At 36.7% G+C, this 21,022-nt stretch overlaps 1 protein-coding gene across 3 annotated transcripts in view; it reads right to left on the reverse strand.

Annotated features, from left to right (window-relative positions):
• SLC16A7 (solute carrier family 16 member 7) overlaps positions 1-21,022 on the reverse strand; it is a 194,113-nt gene that overhangs the window by 100,044 nt on the left and 73,047 nt on the right. The window contains exon 1 of one of the 3 annotated variants that reach the window (XM_005680254.3): positions 17,620-17,815. The exons of the other annotated variants lie outside the window; for them this stretch is intronic. The gene's annotated coding sequence lies outside the window, so the exon portion shown is untranslated. Of the gene's footprint in view, positions 1-17,619; positions 17,816-21,022 lie in introns of those variants that run through there. 3 annotated transcript variants of the gene reach the window in all.

Consider the following 21,022-nt stretch of genomic DNA (forward strand, 5'->3'; position numbering starts at 1 on the left):
AAATAATAAAATTGTTTCTCAGAAAGAAAAATCAGCCTAAATTCTCAAATAAAGCTATTTGATTATAGCATACTATATTTTGATTTTGAAATTACTCATGTCTTTCTCCTACTGGAGACTATAAGTATCTTGAGGCCATGAACCATGAATAAGTTATGTTCTCTATTAATGCCTATACCAGAAACTTCAGCTGAGTATTGCAGGATATGCAAAATTTCACACTATTTTTAAAATATTTCACTTCTCCTAGCTCTCAAGATAGAGAAATCCACGAATATTCAATTACATAAACTAGCCCTTAAAAATAACATAATAACTCTAACATATAGTTTGTTACTCATGCAATCCTACAATAGACACTGGTGCTAGAGTCATTATCCAGAGATAACGATAAAGCTTAGATCTATTCAATGGATTTAGATTAAAAGGTTGAATTTATTTCAATAAATAGGGTGCAGGATTCACAAAGGACTAAACTAAATCAGATAAAAGAAATTTGGTCTCACAAAAAGCAAAAGGCCAGCTGAGTTCTTGTCAAACATTTTTGAATTTCTAGGATTAATTTTACCCAGTTCAGTTGAGTTTAAACAGACAAAATTTATCACTACCGACCTTGAGGAATGAAGCTGTGTTTATGGACTCCTGGGGTCTCATGGTTCTACACAGGACCTTCTAAGAGGTGGAAGTAATTAGATCTTTCATTCGAACCCTATTCTGAGAGGAGTTGGGACTAAGCCATGTTCTTCAAGGACTTAAGAAGAAAATAACCTGACTGTCATTGATTCCAGTTATTCTCACAGCTGAGTAACAGAGTGATCTGCATTCACATCTAAGAGATTATGAAATGCTGTAGATTGAATCACTATTTGAAATATTATGTTCAGTCACACTTGACCTTAAAAAGGGGCTTGCAAACTGAGAACTACTCTTCATCCCTTTTCAGCCTTCACCATGATTATACCTTGTTCTAATTTGTATGCTCCTCTTGATGAACAGGGAGATTATTATAGTAGATAATCTGGTTAGGAAACAATGTTGTCAACAATTTTTCTACAATTTTTGAAACAGTTCTATTTTTAAAAATTGCTCGTGATGAGCCATAAAGGCCTCTAGATTCAGAGAAGAACAGTATATTTATTTATGCAGAGAGTTTGTTCTGATACAGGTAAAACTGAGGTTCTAAACTATTCTTACAGAGCTAGTGAACTGACGATGATTCTAGGAATCTATTTGCACAAACTGACAGCTCTGTTTTCTTTTGTTTCTTGTGCCATGTGGCTATAGGCAGAGAGCAGAATATATAGATACTCAGAAGAGAGTAAAACAATAAACAAGATGGATGGCATGGTGTCCATACTGTCCAGCCTGCAGGTTCCAGTGGACAGAGTTTCAAGACAGAAGCTAAAGTATCTGTTTTCCTGAGAGACTGAAGCTTTGTACACAGCAAAAGTTTGAGATTCTGATGAGAAACTTTGGTGAAGATATGGACAAGGGGCATTTTTGCCATTATAGCCTACACCTAAGCTTTGTGTCCTGCAGAATCGTTACTTTGGAAGCATCAAGAGACAAGATCCTTTATATAGGCAATGTTTCCACTGAGGGTATTAGCAATGGTGAGAAACAGTTGTGGAAAAACTCATTTGATCTCTCTTTGATCTCATGTGATTCCCAGAAATAGTCGGCTGTAGACTTGTTGGAGAATCTGAGGTCCTTGTAAAGTCAAGTGAAGGGTAAAGAGTCAGAAAAACTGAGTTTATTAATAGCAACCGAACTCCATATTCAGTAAACATTCAACAAATATCAATTGAAAGCCTACTAGGTACCTAGAACAGTGGCGGCTGCTGCTGCTGCTAAGTCACTTCAGTTGTGTCCAACTCTGTGCGACCCCTAGATGGCAGCCCACCAGGCTCCTCTATCCCTGGGATTCTTCAGGCAAGAACACTGGAGTGGGTTGCCATTTCCTTCTCCAGTGCGTGAAAATGAAAAGTGAAAGTGAAGTCGTTCAGTTGAGTCCGACTTGTAGCGACCCCATGGACGGCAGACTATCAGGCTCCTCCGTCCATGGGATTTTCTAGGCAAGAGTACTGGAGTAGCTTGCCATTGCCTTCTCCGAGAACAGTGGCTACAGTGCTGAACAAAACAAATCTCAGTCTATGGATGTATGTTTTAGTGGAGGAGAGAGGCAAAAAGAAAGTTACAAATATAAACAAGGTAATTACAGATCAATGCCCTTTATAACAAAATTAAATAGGGTATTATGAAAAAGAATCTTTATTCAGGGGTGGGATAAACAAAAATGTAGTCAATAAAAGTAAAATGAGAAGGAATTTTGTTTTATTTGCTTCTGAAGAGTAGGGCTTCCTTGGTGGCTCAGCAGTTAAGAATGCACCTTCCAATACAGGAGACAGGGGTTTGATCCCTGGGTCAGGGAGAAGGAAATGGTAACCCACTCCACTGTAATGCCTATAAAACTCAAGGGCGTTTTTCAAATTTGGTTAACTGGAAAATGCTGTACTGGAAAGTGTCCCCCATGCTCTACCATGCTGAGCCCCATGGCTCTTTTTTTTAAAAAAAAAAAAAAGTGTTTCTTTATTTTAATTGGAGACTAATTACTTTACAATATTGTGTTGGTTTTTACCATACATTGACATGAATCAGCCATGGATATACATGTGTCCCACCATTCTGATCCCCTCTCCCTCCTCCCTCCCAACCCCATCCCTCTGGGTTGTCCCAGAGCACCAGCTTTGGGTGCCCTGCTTCATGCATCGAATTTGCACTGGTCATCTATTTTACATATGGTAATATTCAAGGCTCTTGAAAGCTCTCAGGACAAACTCACTTCTCCCCTGCTTCATGTTTTCTTGGCTATGGGTCCCAGGGACTCAGTCTGTTTTCTTATCATCTTGTCTATTGCCTCTCTGTCCTTTAAAAAGTTCTGCTCTTGCAATTATGACATCAAAGTGGGAGAGTCTCCCTAAACCTGCCTTTCCTCAATGCTTCTAAACACAAAACTCCTTTCTTTTTCAGGTTATTACTAATCATCCCTGTGGGAAGAGGAAAAATGATAAAAATGGATAAGATTCTCTGCTTATAAAGTATTAACTGTGCTGGTCCTCAATTACAGATCCTGCCTCTCTCTCAGATTAAAATTAAAGTGGAAATGAGTTTCTATTCTGAGCTTTTATTCCTAGAGATAAGCCTTATCAAGCTTCTTCCTTTATTCTAATTCTGCCCTGATGATGAAATCAAAGCAGAACATTGTTTTTCATATCTTGTTTCCAGCATTCATTCATTCATTCACTCACTTTACATTTACTGGGTATCTCATTTCCTGCCAAAGAATGGGCCAGACATTAGAAACATAAAGATGACTAAGATATAAAGGCACTGTTCCAGGCCTAAAAAATTACTCAATCCAGGAAGCAAGTTATGAAATAGATGATAACATTATGGTATGGCAAACATCATTAGATGGGTAAATTCAGATTTCTATGAAACTAAGAGGAGGATCACCTAGACTATATGGCGATAGTCAAGAAACAGTCTCCAGAAGAGCTGATATAACACTGATTTGGCGGAACTGAGTCTTGAAAGATGAATGGGAGCTTCTGGGCCGGACTGAAGTAGACTGAGATTGGGAGTGGTAATAGGTGACGCACACACACAAAATGCCAGTTGGTATGTCCTGGAAATGAGAGACATGACACCATGATATGATTGGAGAAGTAGAGGGGCAAATAGCCTATTCATCTTAAAGTTTTGGAACTTATGTTCTGTGTTTAGAGCAAGGGAATGATTTAGTTAGTTTGCATTTTGGAAAATAATCCTAGAGGTAAGTCAGAGAAGATGGTTGAAGGAAGAGAGAGGATATATCAACAAAGTAGTTAAATTCTATTGCAGTAATCTAGACAAGCCATCACAAAGCAGTAGCTACAGGGACAGAGAGAAGAGAAGACTTACTAAAAATAATAATAGCTATAAAACTTTGTTAATGGGCACACAACATAAAAAGAGGTAAATTTTGACATCCCAAACATAAAATGTGGGGGGTGGGAAAGAGAGGGTATTTTGTTATGCAACAGAGGTTAAATTATCATAATAAAATAGACTGTTAACATCTATACGATGTTTAATGTAGGTCTCATGGTCAAAACAAAGCAAAAACCTACAGAAAATACACAAAAGATCAAGAGGGGGCACTAGTAAAGAATCCAACCGCCAATGCAGGAGACATAAGAGATGCAGTTCCATCCCTAGGTCGGGAAGATTGCTTGGCATGGGAATACACTCCAGTACTTTTGCCTGGAGAATCCCATGGACTGAGAAGCCTGGCAGGCTACAGTCCGTGGGATCGCAAAGAATCAAACAGGACTGAAACAACTTAACACTCACAGGGTATGTGTGCTCAGTTACTCAGTCCTGTTGGACTCTTTGTGACCCCATGGACTGTAGCCCATCAATCACCTCTGTCCATGGAATTTTCCAGGTAAAAATACTTGAATAGACTGGCATTTCCTCCTCCAGGGGATCTTCCCAGTCCAGGGATTGAACCCAAGTCTCTTAACATCTCTTTCATTGGCAGGCCAATTCTTTACCACTGCACCACCTGGAAGTCAAATTGAGGCACACTACTAAGGAAAATCATAAATTCATAAAAGAAGACAGCAAGAATAAAAAGGAATAATGGAGCTACTAAGTAGCCAAAAAATAATTAGCAAGATGGTGTTAGTAAATCCTCTCCCATCAATAATCACTTTAAATGTAAGCAGATCAAATTGGTATAGAATGGCTAAATGGACAAAAACACTCAGCTATATACAGCCTATAAGAGACTCACTTCAGTTTTAAGAAATGTTCTAATTTATGTAAATGTTCCTTGAAACCTGCATTTATTAAAAATACCTGTGGTATATAAGCTATATAATAAATACCAATGTTCTAATATCTGCTTAGAAGATGAAAATACTGTAGGAAGGAACTATATATTATCTCCTCTTTCTCTATTTTTATTTATTGCATTGTTTCCTTTTTTAATGTGACATAATTCTCTAAAAGTAATTCTGAGTAAGAAAAAAGTGATTTCTTAGTTTTCTGTTTTCTAGAATTTCAAGCTCAGTTATTATTAAAGGCTGACCTAATTGTCAATTATTGTTTTTCAAGTACACTTTCTGTGCTTGAATAAATAAATGATAGTAAAAATCCAATAATTACTAAATAGATTTTACAAAAGTATTAGGCTTGCTGTTAGGAAAAAAATCAGCAGCTACATGACATTAAAAAAGAAGTGCAGAACTATATCAGCCTACTAAAAAAACATTAAAATTATACTTTTAAAGAATAAAAGTTTAATTTAAAATGATTAACTTATTAAAAATGCATATGTCTCTCAATATAAAAGAAATTGAATTTTTCATCCAATTAGTGAAAGAGCAAAGTAAAAATACTAAAAAATGAGGTAGATTGTTTTTACCTAGCAGCATAATAAATCAGAAGCAAACTCTGTCAAATATTAGTCATTGAGAACATCAATCTGTACAATGACTCTGCTGTCAACTTCAGGTTTGAGGCTTAATCATTTCAGGAGCAAGAAAACCATGAGTCATATTTTACCCAAGAGACATTTGGGAACACATATTCATGCTGCTACCCTCATAAATTTCTTGACAATTTGCCTGAAGGTCAATTGGCAATGAAATAATAGAAATTTTAAGTTCTGAACAGATTATGTGAAGGCGGATTTAATCAGTATTTCACTTGCATTGTCATTTGGACTCATGTATACAACCACTAGGAAATATGAACTAATCTGCAAAACTAGTAAAACACATAATAGTCCTGGAGAGCCCTTAAAGAGTACATGCATAATGTGTAAGCACTGAATAACATCAGGATACTTGGCTCCAGGTCATTTATTCTAAAGTAGTAGCATTTTTTTAAAAAAAATTATACCCAAAAGAAGCATAATTCACTAATTTACGATACAGAAGAGTTGGATACGACTGAGCAACTGAACTGAACTAAACATGCATATTTATTTAAAGACTATGATGCAATTATGGTAGACTGCAAAATTAGCCAAATTGGCCAGAAATTATTCCCCCTTTCTATGGTATCTACCTCTTTAAATAGTTCTTCACATTTACTCGGGGCTTGGCCATATGACTTGCTGTGTGTATTGGTCTATGAGGGCTGCCGTAACACAGTATCATATATTGGGTGGCAGATTGGATGGCTTAAACAACAGAAATTTATTTTCTCACACTTCTAGAGGCTAGAAGCTGCAATCAGGGTGCCAGTGTGGTCAGGTTCCACTGAAAGCCTTTTCCTTGATTTGCAGAAAACTGCCTCTTCACTGTGTGCTTACATTGCCTTTCTTGGTGCATTTGTTCTTATTTAGTCACTAAGTCATGTCTGAGTATTTTAACCCTATAGACTGCAGCATGCCAGCTTCTCTGTCCTCCGCTATTTCATTGAATCAGTGAGGCTATCTAACCATGAGTCAGTGATGCTATCTAACAATGGTGTATGGATACAGGCAAAGACAGATCAAGGTCTCTGCTGCCTCTGCATACAAGGGCAATAATTCCATCACACTAGATCTCCCACCTCATAACCTAATTACCTGCCAAAGGTCCCATCTCTTAAAACCATTACTTGGGGGTTAAGACTTTCACATATGAATTGGAGAGGATACAAATATTCAGTGGCTAAAGGAACACTTGCAAATATAAAACTAGTAGTTACTTGAATACCATTTGAGCCCCTCTCCTCTTGCTGTTCTTAGAACCCTTGTCATCACTACTCCGAAAGGAACTTTCATTAGCCTGCTGGATAATGAGACATGTGGCCTTATTCATTTTCATTCTTGCTGACCCAGACTAGCTAACTTATGAATAAAATAACCTGAGAGCTCAGGACTATAACCATAGATTATAACCACTCTCCCCACCTGACTAGATCCTTCAAATATCAACACTAATTCATATATGACCTGGGTTCATATTATCTCTCCTTGGATATTGTGATATAAATTACCTTATTTCATCAAAGTTCTTCCAGAAGAAACTTCTTTCTATCATTCATTTCACAAATATTTATCAAGGAACTCCTACATGGAAGGAGTTCAAAGTGTTAGCATTAGGGCTACCATGACAGAACAAGATGTGGTCCATAACTTCACAGAATATACAATTATTTGGAGATAGCAAACAATAAGAAGGAAAATTATAATAATCTGTGGCAACTTTTCTCAGCTGGTGTTATTTGAAACACAGACAGTGATTTGAGTGACCATTTTCTGAGTTCTAATAATATTACATAAATATTATGCATCTCAATCCATTCCAGGATATAAGGCATTAGCTTTAATTTTCTCATCAAAGGTTTTTTAATTAATTAATTTTTTTTCATCAAACTTTAGTTGAGAAAAACTCATCTATGATAATACCTATTGCACTTAGAAGTACAAATTAAACCAGCTGAGGAGATCATAAATATATTTTGGTTGAGTCTGGAATAATGAGATGATTTAGTCAAGTGAAAAGAAATGAGAAAAATGATCCCAACAACAATATTTTGCAAAGGTTCCTAGTAAAAGAGATGCTGGTATATTTAGACAGCTAACAGAAAAAGTTGACTCTGTTAGATAACCAATGATGCTGCAGAAAATGTCACAGCAGAGTCCAACAGACACTGAAGCCATTTGAAGAACTGATACACTAAATGAAATACTCATCTTTACAAAGTGTTTTCAACATTAAGTTCAGTGTTATGGGGGAGAAATGGATATTGTGATATTTTCTTCATGGCTACCAATATCCTCCTAAATTATATGAAACAGCTATTCACTATTTCTATGATTTTAGCCTATGATGAAGAGAAAAAAATGTATTTATTAAGCATTAGTATGAAATGTTTTATTGCTTAAAAAAATTTAATAAGGACACTAGCAGACCAAAAATACCCATATTCACTGGCAACTAGTCTAGTTTAAAAGTAACACAGGCTATCTCTTTACTGAGTTAGATTTAATTTTGTTCTATATCACAAGTCTCATTTTCAGCATTTATTCTAAGTTAATGACACGGTCCTACTGGTATATTCCAGAATTAGTCTCAACAAAAAGTGAATCTATTTACCAATTGCTCTCAGAAAGAAAAGCTCAATATTAATTATGCCAAAACTAACTCATTATTTTTGGTTGTTGCTCATCTACAGTTCAGTTCAGTCATGTCCGACTCTTTGTGACCCCATGAATCGCAGCACGCCAGGCCTCCCTGTCTATCACCATCTCCCGGAGTTCACTCAGACTCGTGTCCATCGAGTCCGTGATGCCATCCAGCCATCTCATCCTCGGTCGTCCCCTTCTCCTCCTGCCCCCAATCCCTCCCAGCATCACAGTCTTTTCCAATGAGTTAACTCTTTGCATGAGGTGGCCAAAGTACTGGAGCTTCAGCTTTAGCATCATTCTTTCCAAAGAAATCCCAGGGCTGATCTCCTTCAGAATGGACTGGTTGGATCTCCTTGCAGTCCAAGGGACTCTCAAGAGTCTTCTCCAACACCACAGTTCAAAAGCATCAATTCTTCAGCGCTCAGCCTTCTTCACAGTCCAACTCTCACATCCATACATGACCACAGGAAAAACCATAGCCTTGACTAGATGGACCTTAGTCGGCAAAGTAATGTCTCTACTTTTGAATATATTATCTAGGTTGGTCATAACTTTTCTTCCAAGGAGTAAGTGTCTTTTAATTTCATGGCTGCAATCACCATCTGCAGTGATTTTGGAGCCCCCCAAAATAAAGTCTGACACTGTTTCCACTGTTTCCCCATCTATTTCCCATGAAGTGATGGGACCGGATGCCATGATCGTTTTCTGAATGTTGAGCTTTAAGCCAACATTTTCGCTCTCCTCTTTCACTTTCATCAAGAGGCTTTTTAGCTCCTCTTCACTTTTTGCCATAAGGGTGGTGTCATCTGCATATCTGAGGTTATTGATATTTCTCCCGGCAATCTTGATTCCACTTGTATTTCTTCCAGTCCAGCGTTTCTCATGATGTACTCTGCATAGAAGTTAAATAAGCAGGGTGACAATATACAGCCTTGACATACTCCTTCTCCTATTTGGAACCAGTCTGTTGTTCCATGTCCAGTTCTGACTGTTGCTTCCTGACCTGCAGACAGATTTCTCAAGAGGCAGGTTAGGTGGTCTGGTATTCCCATCTCTTTCAGAATTTTCCACAGTGTATTGTGATCCACACAGTCAAAGGCTTTGGCATAGTCAATAAAGCAGAAATAGATGTTTTTCTGGAACTCTCTTGGTTTTTCCATGATCCAGAGGATGTTGGCAATTTGATCTCTGGTTCCTCTGCCTTTTCTAAAACCAGCTTGAACATGCTCTTCTACACTCAGATATAAAATGCTAAAAATTCTATCCAACAGGTTAAGTTTATTACATGTGGGAGGATTATGTCTGATATCATCCTGACATGATTATTACACTGCTCAAAATTCCTAAATTATATAAGAGCCTTTTAAGTTATTTTATGAAAGCAGTAATAGAAATGGAAACTTCTTGCTTACAAAATATCCCAAGTCAGAGCCAACTTCTTTATGCTTTATAGTGCAGAATTTCACAGCTTTATTAAAGCTTTGGTTCAAATAGTTGACTAGATCCAAAAGAAAGAAAGTGAAGTTACTCAGTCATGTCTGCCTCTTTGCGAACTGTAGCCTGCCAGGCTCCTCCGTTCATGGGATTTTCCAGGCAAGAGTACTGGAGTGGGTTGCCATTTCCTTCTCCAGACTAGATCCTAAAATGCTTTTGAATTAAAGCCCTAGGACTATTGTAAACTAATCCCACAAACTCATATTATTACAGAGATGCTACAGCCTTCCACCTAGGTAAGAATATAAGAAAGGCTCTTTGATTTTTATACAATAATGTCATTTTTGCAACCCACACATTTAGAACACAAAGCAGATCTATTTTGTTACAATACGGAAATGCCAGCCTCTTTAGCCTCAATTATGGACTATAAAAAACAGCTGAGTGCCAAAGAATTGATGCTTTTGGACTGTGGTGTTGCAGAAGCCTCTTGAGAGTCCCTCGGACTGCAAGGAGATCCAACTAGTCAATCCTAAAGGAAATCAGTCCTGAATAATCATTGGAAAGACTGATGCTGAAGTTGAAACTCCAATACTTCAGCCACCTGATGCGAAGAACTGACTTATTTCAAAAGACCTTAATGCTGGGAAAGATTGAAGGCAGGAGGAGAAGGGGAAGACAGAGGATTAGATAGTTGGATGGCATCATTGACTCAATGGACAGGAGTTTGAATAAGCTCCTGGAGTTGGTGATGGACAGGGAATCTGGTGTGCTGCAGTCCATGGGGTCGCAGACAGTCAGACACAACTGAGTGACTGAACTTAACTGAACAACTTTAGTAAAAAGGGAGCCCCTAGATCAAGTTATTTCTGTAACTTTGCATTGGATATAATGGTGATGAAAAATAAAATCTCAAAGAGAAAACCAAATTAAATAACTAACCAAAAGGGTAATAACAGTAACAACAGCGACAATAAACATCTTCATTGTCAGAAGCACAGTGTGGTGAAACAGTGAGGCTGCTGGAATCTGGAGCCGGAATCAGTCACTGAAGCAGAAGTTCATCTTCTGCATGACAGAAGGGCCTCAAAGGGCTCCATGCAAAGGGGAAGACATGAGAGCCTGGCTTGGGGACTTTCCAGTGGTTAAGAATCCACCTTCCAATGCAGCGGGTATAGGTTCGAGGCCTCTTTGGGGAATAAGATCCCACATGCTGCGGGGCAGGTCAGTTCATGAGTGTAGCAACTACTGAGCCTGCATGCTCCAGAGCCCACACACAAGTAGAGAAGCCCACACACTGCAAGGAAGACCCAGTGCAATTAAAATAAAACTCTGACTCATTGATGCAAGCCAGGTGCTGGTCTGGGCTATCTTCTGTACCCTCTTTAATCCCTTCTAATGGAGGAAGAAAATTAAACCTGTTGCCTATCACCACTTGAGATTTTTTTTTTTAACATTGGAGCCAAAGGGACACAGGCAGAACTTTGCAAAAAAAAAAAAAAAAAATCAAATGAAGCTACTCCATGGCTTACATCTTAGGTATCTATAGCTTCCAAACAAGCACACAATGTGGAGCAGCAGTTACTCGTCCACACTTAAAAAACTGCTTGTTGAAGCTATACATATCTTATAATCATCAATTTCTCTTTTAGATGTGCATGTTTGTGCATAAGAGGACATGTAAACCAATGTTTATAGTAGGATGGAAATAAAAGTTTAAAAATTAGAAAGAATTTAAATGTCTATCAATAGGAGAATGATAAAGTATGTATATTCACAGAATGGACTATACAGATTTAAACTGGATGAGCTCAACTTATACGTGTGAACCACCTCAAATAAACAAAGCATGTAGTAAAAGGACTAATTCAGTACATCAATAATATGAGGTCTGTGGGAGGTGGGAGGAGGATTCAGGATTGGGAGCTCGTATACACCCGTGGCGGATTCATGTCAATGTATGTCAAAACCAATACAGTATTGTAAAGTAAAATAAAGTAAAAATAAAATTAAAAAAATAGTAATATGAGGTCTGATAACTAATAAAAACTTCATAAAATATTATATATGAAACATTTATAGACAATAATAATATAAAACCATGAATTAAAATGATAAATCTCAAGTTTTTTTTTTTTTTAATGTGGACTGTTTTTAAAGTCTTAATTGAATTTGTTATAATACTGCTTCTGTTTTATGTTTCGGTCTTTTGGCCACAAGGCACGCAGGATCTTAGCTCCCTGACCAGGGATGGAACCTATACCCACTGCATTCGAAGGTGAAGTCTTCACCATTGGAACACCAGGGAAGTCCCAGAAAGGCTTTTATTACAGGGCATGGGGAAGGAGGGAAGGGGAGCAATAAAAGAGCAAAGCATGGGTCTCCATCTATGAAGTGCATCTACAAAACACTGGTACTTGAGCTAAGACAAACTTTAATTATTCAATGAGGAACTATTTTATGTACATGTGCTTGGCACTATTACAGGCACGGTGAATAAGTGATAAACAAAACAGATGGGAACTGCTGCTCTCATGGTTTTTTACTTTCCAGTAGAAAAACAGGTGAAGGAAAAGAAGAAACAGAAAGTAAAATGAAAGGCATTTCTCATGATGACAACCTTTATGGAGTAAAATGAAACCCAAAAGGAAGTAATGAAAAACTAGGAGTAGGAAGTTGCAATTTTAAATCTGTTCGTCAGAGAACACCTCATAGGGCTAACCTCATTGAGAAAGTGACTTTTAAACAAATAATCAAAATTAAGTGTCAGTATACAATATAAAATTGAATGAAGGAAGAGATCCTGGAAGAGAGAACACATGCAAAGGCCCTGAGGCTGCAGTGTGCATTGCAATTTCAATTGAGAGAGAGGTAGAGGCACATGTAGACAATGAAGTTATATTACAAAGAACAGTTATGATCTTCAAGTTATTTTAACAGAACTACCTGGATGGGTAGGAGATAGACAAATGCATTATACATGGATTTTGGTCTCTACTATACAGATTCAAGGGGCTTCCCAGGTGGCACCGGGGTAAAGAACCCGCCTGCCAATGCAGGAGACATAAGAGATGAAGATTCAATCCCTGGTTTGGAAGATCCCCTGCAGGAGGGCATGGCAACCCACTCCAATATTCTTGCCTGGAGAATCCCATGGACAGAGGAACCTCGAGGGCTATGGTGTATAGGGTTGCAAAGAGTCAGATACGACTGAAGTGACTTAGCACACACGGATACAGTCAAGCCTCCAAGACCTTCTAAGCAGTCTATATCTCACTGAGAATAAGTCATAAAAGAAGGAAGGAAGACCAAGGAGGCAAAAGACAAAAAGTGTAAATTATAGTTTTCCTAGAAAATTTCCAGTCAACTCTTAACTGAAAAAAAAAAAAAGTGACAAGAAGAAAGAGGCACTTTGTTTTAAAAAAATCAAATGCTTCTCCGTATCTTTTCCCCTTTACACTCCACCATTAACAGTTAATTTGATATATCAACTCAGCTAAGCTATAGGGCGCCCAGCTGTTTGGTCAAAAACTAGTTGAGATATTGTTGTGAGAGTATTTTGTAGATATAATTAACATTTACAATCAATTGACTTCCAGTGAAGAAAATGACCCCCCCACAATATGGGTGGGCCTCATTTGATCCGTTGAGGGCCATACAAGCAAAAACTGAGATTTCCTGAAGAAAGAAGTCTGCCTCAAGATTGTAACATGGAAATCCTGCCTGTTTCCAGCTTGCTGGTTGGCCCTATGAACTTTGGACTCAAGACTACAACATCAATTCTTATATGGATTGCCAGTCTACCCTACAGATTTCAGAATTGCCAGGCCCCATGATCATATGAGCCAAGTCTTTGAAATGAATCTCTTGGGATTGTCTCTCCGGAGAATGCTGAAAATTTGGGGGTACCATGAAATGAAATATTACTATAAAACATACCTAAACATTTGGAAGTAGCTTTGGAATGGGTGGGCTTCCCTGATGGCTCAGATGCTAAAGATTCAGCCTGTAATGCAGGAGACCTGGGTTTGATACCTGGATTGGGAATATCCCTTGGAGAAGGGAATGGCAACCCACTCCAGTATTCTTGCCTAGAGAATCCCATGGGCAGAGGTGTCTGGCAGGATATAGCCCATGGGGTCACAAAGAGTTGGACACGACTGGGTAACTTTCACTTTTTCCACTTTAGGAATTGGGTAATGGATAGAGGCTAGAATAATTCTGAGGATCTTGACTGTAAAAGTTTAGATTGTCTTGACCATAATATTACTGGAAATATGAATGTTCAAGATGTCTTTGCTGAGGTTTCAGATAGGAAAAAGAAAATATATGTTATTGGTCACCAAAGGAAAGATGATCCTTGTGGCAGAGAACTTGACTGAATTGTATTCTTCTTTTGGGTGGAAAGTAAAAATTTTAAGTAATAAAACTGGACACAGAGCTGGAGTTGTCACTTCCAACCAACTGGGAGGCAAGGCCTGGGAACCAACTCCCTGACTTGGATAGTAAAATGGGATTAGACAAAAGGTGAAGCAGAAATTGTTAAGCAAGAAGGAACTAGAACTTATGATTGGAAAACTCCTCAGCCTATCCAGATAGTGTGCTCTGGAAACTGTCCAGGACAACCATTTACTAACGGGATTAGGTGTTTGACTCATGGATCCAATCAAGCAACTCCTCAGAAGCCAGGGGCTGAGATGCAAGAATCCAGGAAAGCTCTGTGGAGAACCTTCTAGTCTGATGGCTTGGACCCCATGAATTGCACAAGGCAGACCATGTTTAAAAATTTTTACAACAGCAGAAACATTGTTGAAAGAGATAGGATAAAGTCAAGCAAGAAGGACTCTGAGGGAAGAAAACCCGCTTTAGAGTTTGGACCGGCAGTCCTTTTATCCTTCCAATGTTTCCCTTTATAAAGTGGAATGCCTATTCTATATTTCTCTAACTGTTATATTTTGGAAACAAGAATACTTGTTTTCCAGGCTTCAGAGGTCCACAGATAGAGAGGAATTTTTCCCTGGCTGGACTATATGCCAAGCCTCACCCAAAATTGATTTAGATAAAATTGGTACTTAGAGTTGATACTGTAATGATTGACCTTGAGGATATTGGGATTGGGTGAACACATTTTTTACATGGGAAGGACACGAGTTTGAGGAGTATCAAAACGCAAACTGCTATGGATTAGTCAGTGTCCCTCAAAAAAGACATGTTTAAGTCCTAATCATCAAAATTTCAGAACATGACCTTATTTGGAAATAGGGCCAGAGTAGATGTTATTTTTAAGATAAGATCATCCTGAAGTATGTATGCATGCGTGTGTGTGCCTGTGCTAAGATACTTCAGTTTTGTTCGACTCTTTGTGACCCTATGGACCACAGACCACTAGGCTCCTCTGTCCACGGGATTCTCTAAGCAAGAATACTGGAGTGGGTTGCCATTTCCTACTCTAACAGATGTTCCTGACCCAGGGATTGAACCCATGTCTCTTGCGTCTCCTGCATACTGAAGCATTATGGACTTCTAATTCAAGAAGACACATGTCCTTATAAGAAGATGGCCACATGAAGACAAACACAAGGAGAACGCCATAGCAACACAGATGCATAAATTGGATATGCTGTCACACCTCCATCTATCAGAAGCTGGGAGAGGAAATGAAGGATCCTTTTCCACAAGATTTCAAGAAAGCCTTGCCAATGCTTTATTTCAGACTTATTTATTTCCAGAACTGAGGGAGAATACATTTCTGTATTTCAAGCCACCTAGTTTGAACCGAAGGCTTAGGAAGTGCTCAATAAGAATTTAGAATCTACTTTTATATAAGTTCACATGATTTTCAAACTAAACAAGTGATGGAAGCCCTATGCTTCCTTACAGAAGCCCTAAGCTATAACCCCCGTTTATAGCTTACTTCACAGAGGCTCTTACAAGTTATGTGATTTGCCCATAATGGGCAAAGCAAGTTAACTATGTTGCAGGGATTTTAAGCAAAGTTTTCCAACACCTACATCCTTTATGGAATTGACAGCATCAATGCTCTATTTTCCTCCCTAGATAGATCTTACGTGTCTGTATGCATGCGTGCATGTGTGTGTGCATGTGTGTCTGTATATACTTGTGTGTTAATATTTATGGGTAACTGTCAAAGGACCTTGGTGGTCCTTTCAGCAGTTCCTGGAGTAGATCTGATAATGAACTAAAGGAACAGAGACAAACTTTTTTATGGTAATTTGGTTTGCATACTCTCAGTAGAAAAGTGAGAAGTAGGTAAATATCCAATGGGCACAGTAAATTAGACTCTTGTCTACATATTAATAAGTGCAAGCCAAGTTCTGAATATAAACATTTTATTATTATAAAAGATGAATTGAAAAGTGTGCTAAGAGCTCAAACTTTGGTTTTTTGATCATCATAATTAAAAATTGTTTTATCTTTAGACTGCGTGCAAATTGTTTCAAACTTTAAATGAAGGTGCCTCATATATATCTGCATATGCTGATTTTCCTCATATTTAGTATTTCCTTAATTAATTAATGAAACTTCAGCAATCTGAATATTTAACTTACAAATTATGAACCTGTCAGAATGGCTTTAGTGTGTAACAAAAGGAGAAGTTACAAAACTATTTTCTCTAACCTTGAGAACATAAACATAACTAAGCAAATCCATATACAGACACAGATTATATAAGTTGTAATAAATTGGTAACAAAAGTTTCAGCCACACTTGTGGTGAATCTGGAAAATATCACTGCACAACTACACCTTAAATGCCAGTATTTATTTAGCTAGCTCTTCCTCCAAATGGAAATGTATTGAGGACTAAAAATGATTTCCTCTTCAAAAACAACATGAACATTGCCTAAGAAATCATTAACTCTATTTGTCACCCAGCAAATAGAGTTTTTGTTACCAGTCCCAAAACTTTCAATAGCTGTTTTTACTTTCCTTTCCTGGATTCAGTTTCTCATATATAAAATGTGATGGTTCTTCAAGGTTTCTATGAATTCCCAATTTCAATAGCAAAATCATTTATCACTGTCTGACATTTAATTTCAGTTCAAGAGAAATATAAATAGAAAACTGCATAAGTAGTACCACAATTACACTTAGCTTTTGATGTTTACTTGTCTTTATCATGTGAGCCTAAATACAACCAAAAGGTTTTTTTGACCTTGGATATTTGCTGAATAAAGATAACAATGGCCAGACACTTTAGAAAGAACAGAAAATACATTCATCTAAGTTACGGCCCCAGTGGCTTAAGAAATGTATCTCTTTATGTTGAGAACTCAGTACAGAATATGATTACACTGTAAATGTATAGAGTAGATATTTTTATTTTGAGAAACCAGCCTTCAAACTGTAAAACTAATAGTCAATGTCTTTAATTACATATAAATATACAGAAGCATCATACACAATAACTTTATATCTTTCCATAATATAGTTCCAAACATTTTGGGAATAAATTACCTAAGCCCTATAATAAAACCCAATTCATTTTTACAGTTTTATAGCAAAGTACACATAGATGTTTATAAACATTATGATTTAGAATAAGAAAAATAAGATCACTTCTAATATTGTTATCTAATATCAAGTAAAAATAAAATTTTACTATTTAAAGATTCAGAGTTCCTTCAAAATTCCAATATTAAATAAAGTTTAAAATTTTCTTAACTAATGACAACTTGGCTGACTTACTGTATTAAGTAAGTGTGATTAATACATCTTTCAGCCAAGAGATTTAAGAATGACAATAGTTAGTTTCATAAAAACATTTTAAAAATCTTTTGACATAATACAAGCATAGAATAATACCTCATTACCCTTAACCCAGTACCATTCAAAAGTAAAATCTTTTTCTATTAGCCAACAATTGCAGACTTTTTCACTCTCTTTCATTAAACGTAGAACATGAAATCAGTTGATATTAAGGGAATAAAAAAAGTCTATTATTTAAAGTATAGCTTAACATGGGTACAAGCTGTATACTTTAAAAGTTACCTGAATAGAAAGAGAACACGAGGGTGCTACTTCTCAGGGCTCAGAGATGAGAATCGAGGCAACTGATAGTTAACTTTCAGCTGGAAGCAAACTTGCATACATATCTCAAGAGACTCTCTACTCTGCCCTCCCACTCTTGCTTCTCTCAAATCAGGGAAAAGGTAGCACTGTCTCTTCTTGAAGGACTTGCTTTGATATGCGCCATTAGTTCATACTTTTTACAGTGTAAAGTTAACTTGGCTTAAATTATACCCTGGGTCAATGAAGGTAACCAAGTTTGGCAATTTAAACTGCTAAATTTAACCTTCTGATTCTCTTTCTCTGATGTTGCTACAACCACATTTTCAAGTATATGGACCATTGTGTGATTTAACATCATGAATAGAACATACTGCAAAACTAATATATAAATTAAAATGTCAGTGAATCTTCACCTGGTATACTAACTAGTCAATCAGTTATGAACAATAATAAACAGGCCAAGGCCATGTGTTGAACCCCTTGAGAGGCAGATAGTTTCATCCTGTTGCCTAATCACACACTATACAGCTTACTTGCCCAGCCATTCTGTAAATGCCTGCCCTCTGTCACAAAGGGTCCTCCCCTAAGAGTGTAATGTGGTATCTGATGGTGAGTCTTTGTATTTACGAACTTACAATAAGCTTTATAGAAATGAAGAGCCATCATTTAATGGGTGTTTCCCATATTCTAGGTACGTTAATTTTACAGAACAATTGACATTCATGACCTCATTCTCTGGACCCTATAAGATAAGACTATTATGATACATGTTTAAAGCATGAGGACACAGAGGTTCAGATTTGGTTACTTAAGTCAGATAGTTAGTAAATATTGGGTCCTAGATTCCAATTCTGGTTATTCTTGTTATTTGGAGCCAAGACACACATTTTTCTCCACTGAATGGCAGATCAGCCTTTCTATGGTTAGTAGATGAGAGTTTGATTTCCCATACGAAAGATGACATTATTTAGACTTACGCAATAAGCAACGACTTGTAAAATACAATCTCCAAAGATGTTAATAGGCTGCGTTTCTAAATGTACATATATAATGGTTTCAATAACCAGAAAGTAACATAAATAATCTCTTGACATTTCTTCTAATTTTTTTAACTAAATGATGCAGATGCTTTTACAAAATAAGACATTCAGTGTTTTTCTGTCTTCTATTAAAATCTTAAGTTAAAAAAATGAAACAAAATAAAAGCACTGGGAAATTTTGTCTTGTACAATATTAGACATACACTGAAGTTTTAAAACACTAAATGAATTGTAATATGGATTTTGGAATTAATGTAGTATTTACAGAAATCAAAAGCATATGACATCTTTACTGAGAACTCTTCAAATACCTTTGTCCCAACGCAGAAAAGTGCTTAGTAGGTAGTAAGTGTTCAGTACATTTATTTAGGGTAAAATTACCTGATGTAACATAAGTTATCAATCAATTAATAATAACTTCATTATGTATTCCATAGACATACTTCAAGTAATATTTTTTCGGAATGCATAAGAATAAAATTTCAACAGTCATTTGCTTTATCAATTACTTTTATATAATGCCAAATGACAAGACCTAATTCTATGCAAATCAATTATTATTAACTTTATTAAGCAAACATACCATATTAATTATACCAAGAATGCTAAATTTGAAAAGGTCTCACGTGTGATTAATATTTTTACTTAGTATTATAAAATGTTCTAAAGTTAAATAAAAAGAGAAATACAAAAATATATCTGTTTAATACATAAATATTATATTATCAAGAGAATAACTATAACATAAGAGCTATAAAAATTAGAATGGCAGAAGTATGAACAATACATTTTGTACTTATTTTGTATGACTCTGCTTATTGTTACAACAACATTAAATCCTTAAAAAATTATCATCTGAGTAATACAGACAGTCATGTTTATTACATAAACCTTTGAGAAAAGAAAAGCCAAATGCAAAACAGACTCGTTCACCAAGAGCCCAGGGGAGAAAGTGGCTGAAGGTGACTAACCTTTGCCAAGGTTATAATTACTCAAGAGTAATTCCAAAAATGTGGTAGAGTGAGTTTTTCTTTTTTTTTAATTTCCAATTTCCAAAATTCTTCAATAATTCAGGGACAAAACAGTGAAAGACAGAAAGTAGCCTCAGGGGAAAACCTTGATAAATAGCATGTGTGCTATTGGAACAGGTTATTAATTCTGCATTTGAAACATGACAATGGGTTCTTGGCCATGAAATTTGTTTATAACATTATTCCCAAGTTCCATGCAGGATTCACATATTTCCCCTGTGAGATTTTGATGTTTTCTACATTATGACTAAGGAGTAAAAACTGAGCTAATAGGGAAGATGCAAGTTTTTAATCTGCATAAAAAATGTAAGAAATTCTGCAAAGTGGAAAGCTCAGTTATAGATATTTGGGTGAGGAAAAGCAGTGAACTAGTCAAAAGCCTAATCAAATACCTCACAAACACAATGGAAATCTTTTAATGGGTTGCTTTTCCCATCTGGTTGTTGGTTTTTTCCTATTCTTTTCCTGGAAAGAGTACTATACTCTTAACATTCATTAAGCATAATTGTGATCTCGTTATTTTCAGAATTCTAGAATTATAATAGAGTTTGAAATCAGCATATAATAGAAGATAACAACCCAAATTTATTCCCTGAGTTAATTATCCCTCAGAGTTATAATGAAAAAGGAAATCTCTTTTTAACTTTGATAAGCATAGAAGGAAAAAAAGTCCTTAGTTAAATTTTCTTGCATAAGCTAATTCTTCCAAACTTTCAAAATACCACAGGAAAATATAATGGGAGCAAAGGGGTCCTAAACCCAAAATACAGAGGTATTCTGCCATTTCAACAGATTTCCTCTTTTGCTGATGACAGCAGCTCAATAATACTAGAGCAGAACTATTGGAAACATGATTTGAGTATAGGGAACATTTCAGATACTTCCTTCTTTGACTGTTGTCCAGTTAATAGATCTTCCTGTATTCAGCCAATACAGGAAACACATTCAGAGAAAGAACTGACTCAGAACTTCTAGCTCAGAACTTCTGACTCCTCTTAGCTCCCCACCATCACCCTCAGCATGCACGCAGTTTCATAGCTTTCTAGTAAATGTAGCAGCCTCTGCCAGAGACTCAGCTCAAAGCCAGAGTCAGCAATCCTGTCTCCCCTTCTCTACAATCACATCAAATTACCAGTTCTGGTAGATTCTACTCCCACAAGGACTCAAATACATCTTCTTCCCTTCTTTCCCACAGGCACAATTTTATTTCAGTAGAGTTGATAGCTTTCCAGTTGTTATACCAGCATCCACTTTCTCTATTTGAGTAAAGCCTCAGTACCTCAGTATCTTTGCCTAAACTGGCCAGTTAAT

Source organism: Capra hircus, chromosome 5 (assembly GCF_001704415.2).
Source record: "Capra hircus breed San Clemente chromosome 5, ASM170441v1, whole genome shotgun sequence".
NCBI lineage: Eukaryota > Metazoa > Chordata > Mammalia > Artiodactyla > Bovidae > Capra > Capra hircus.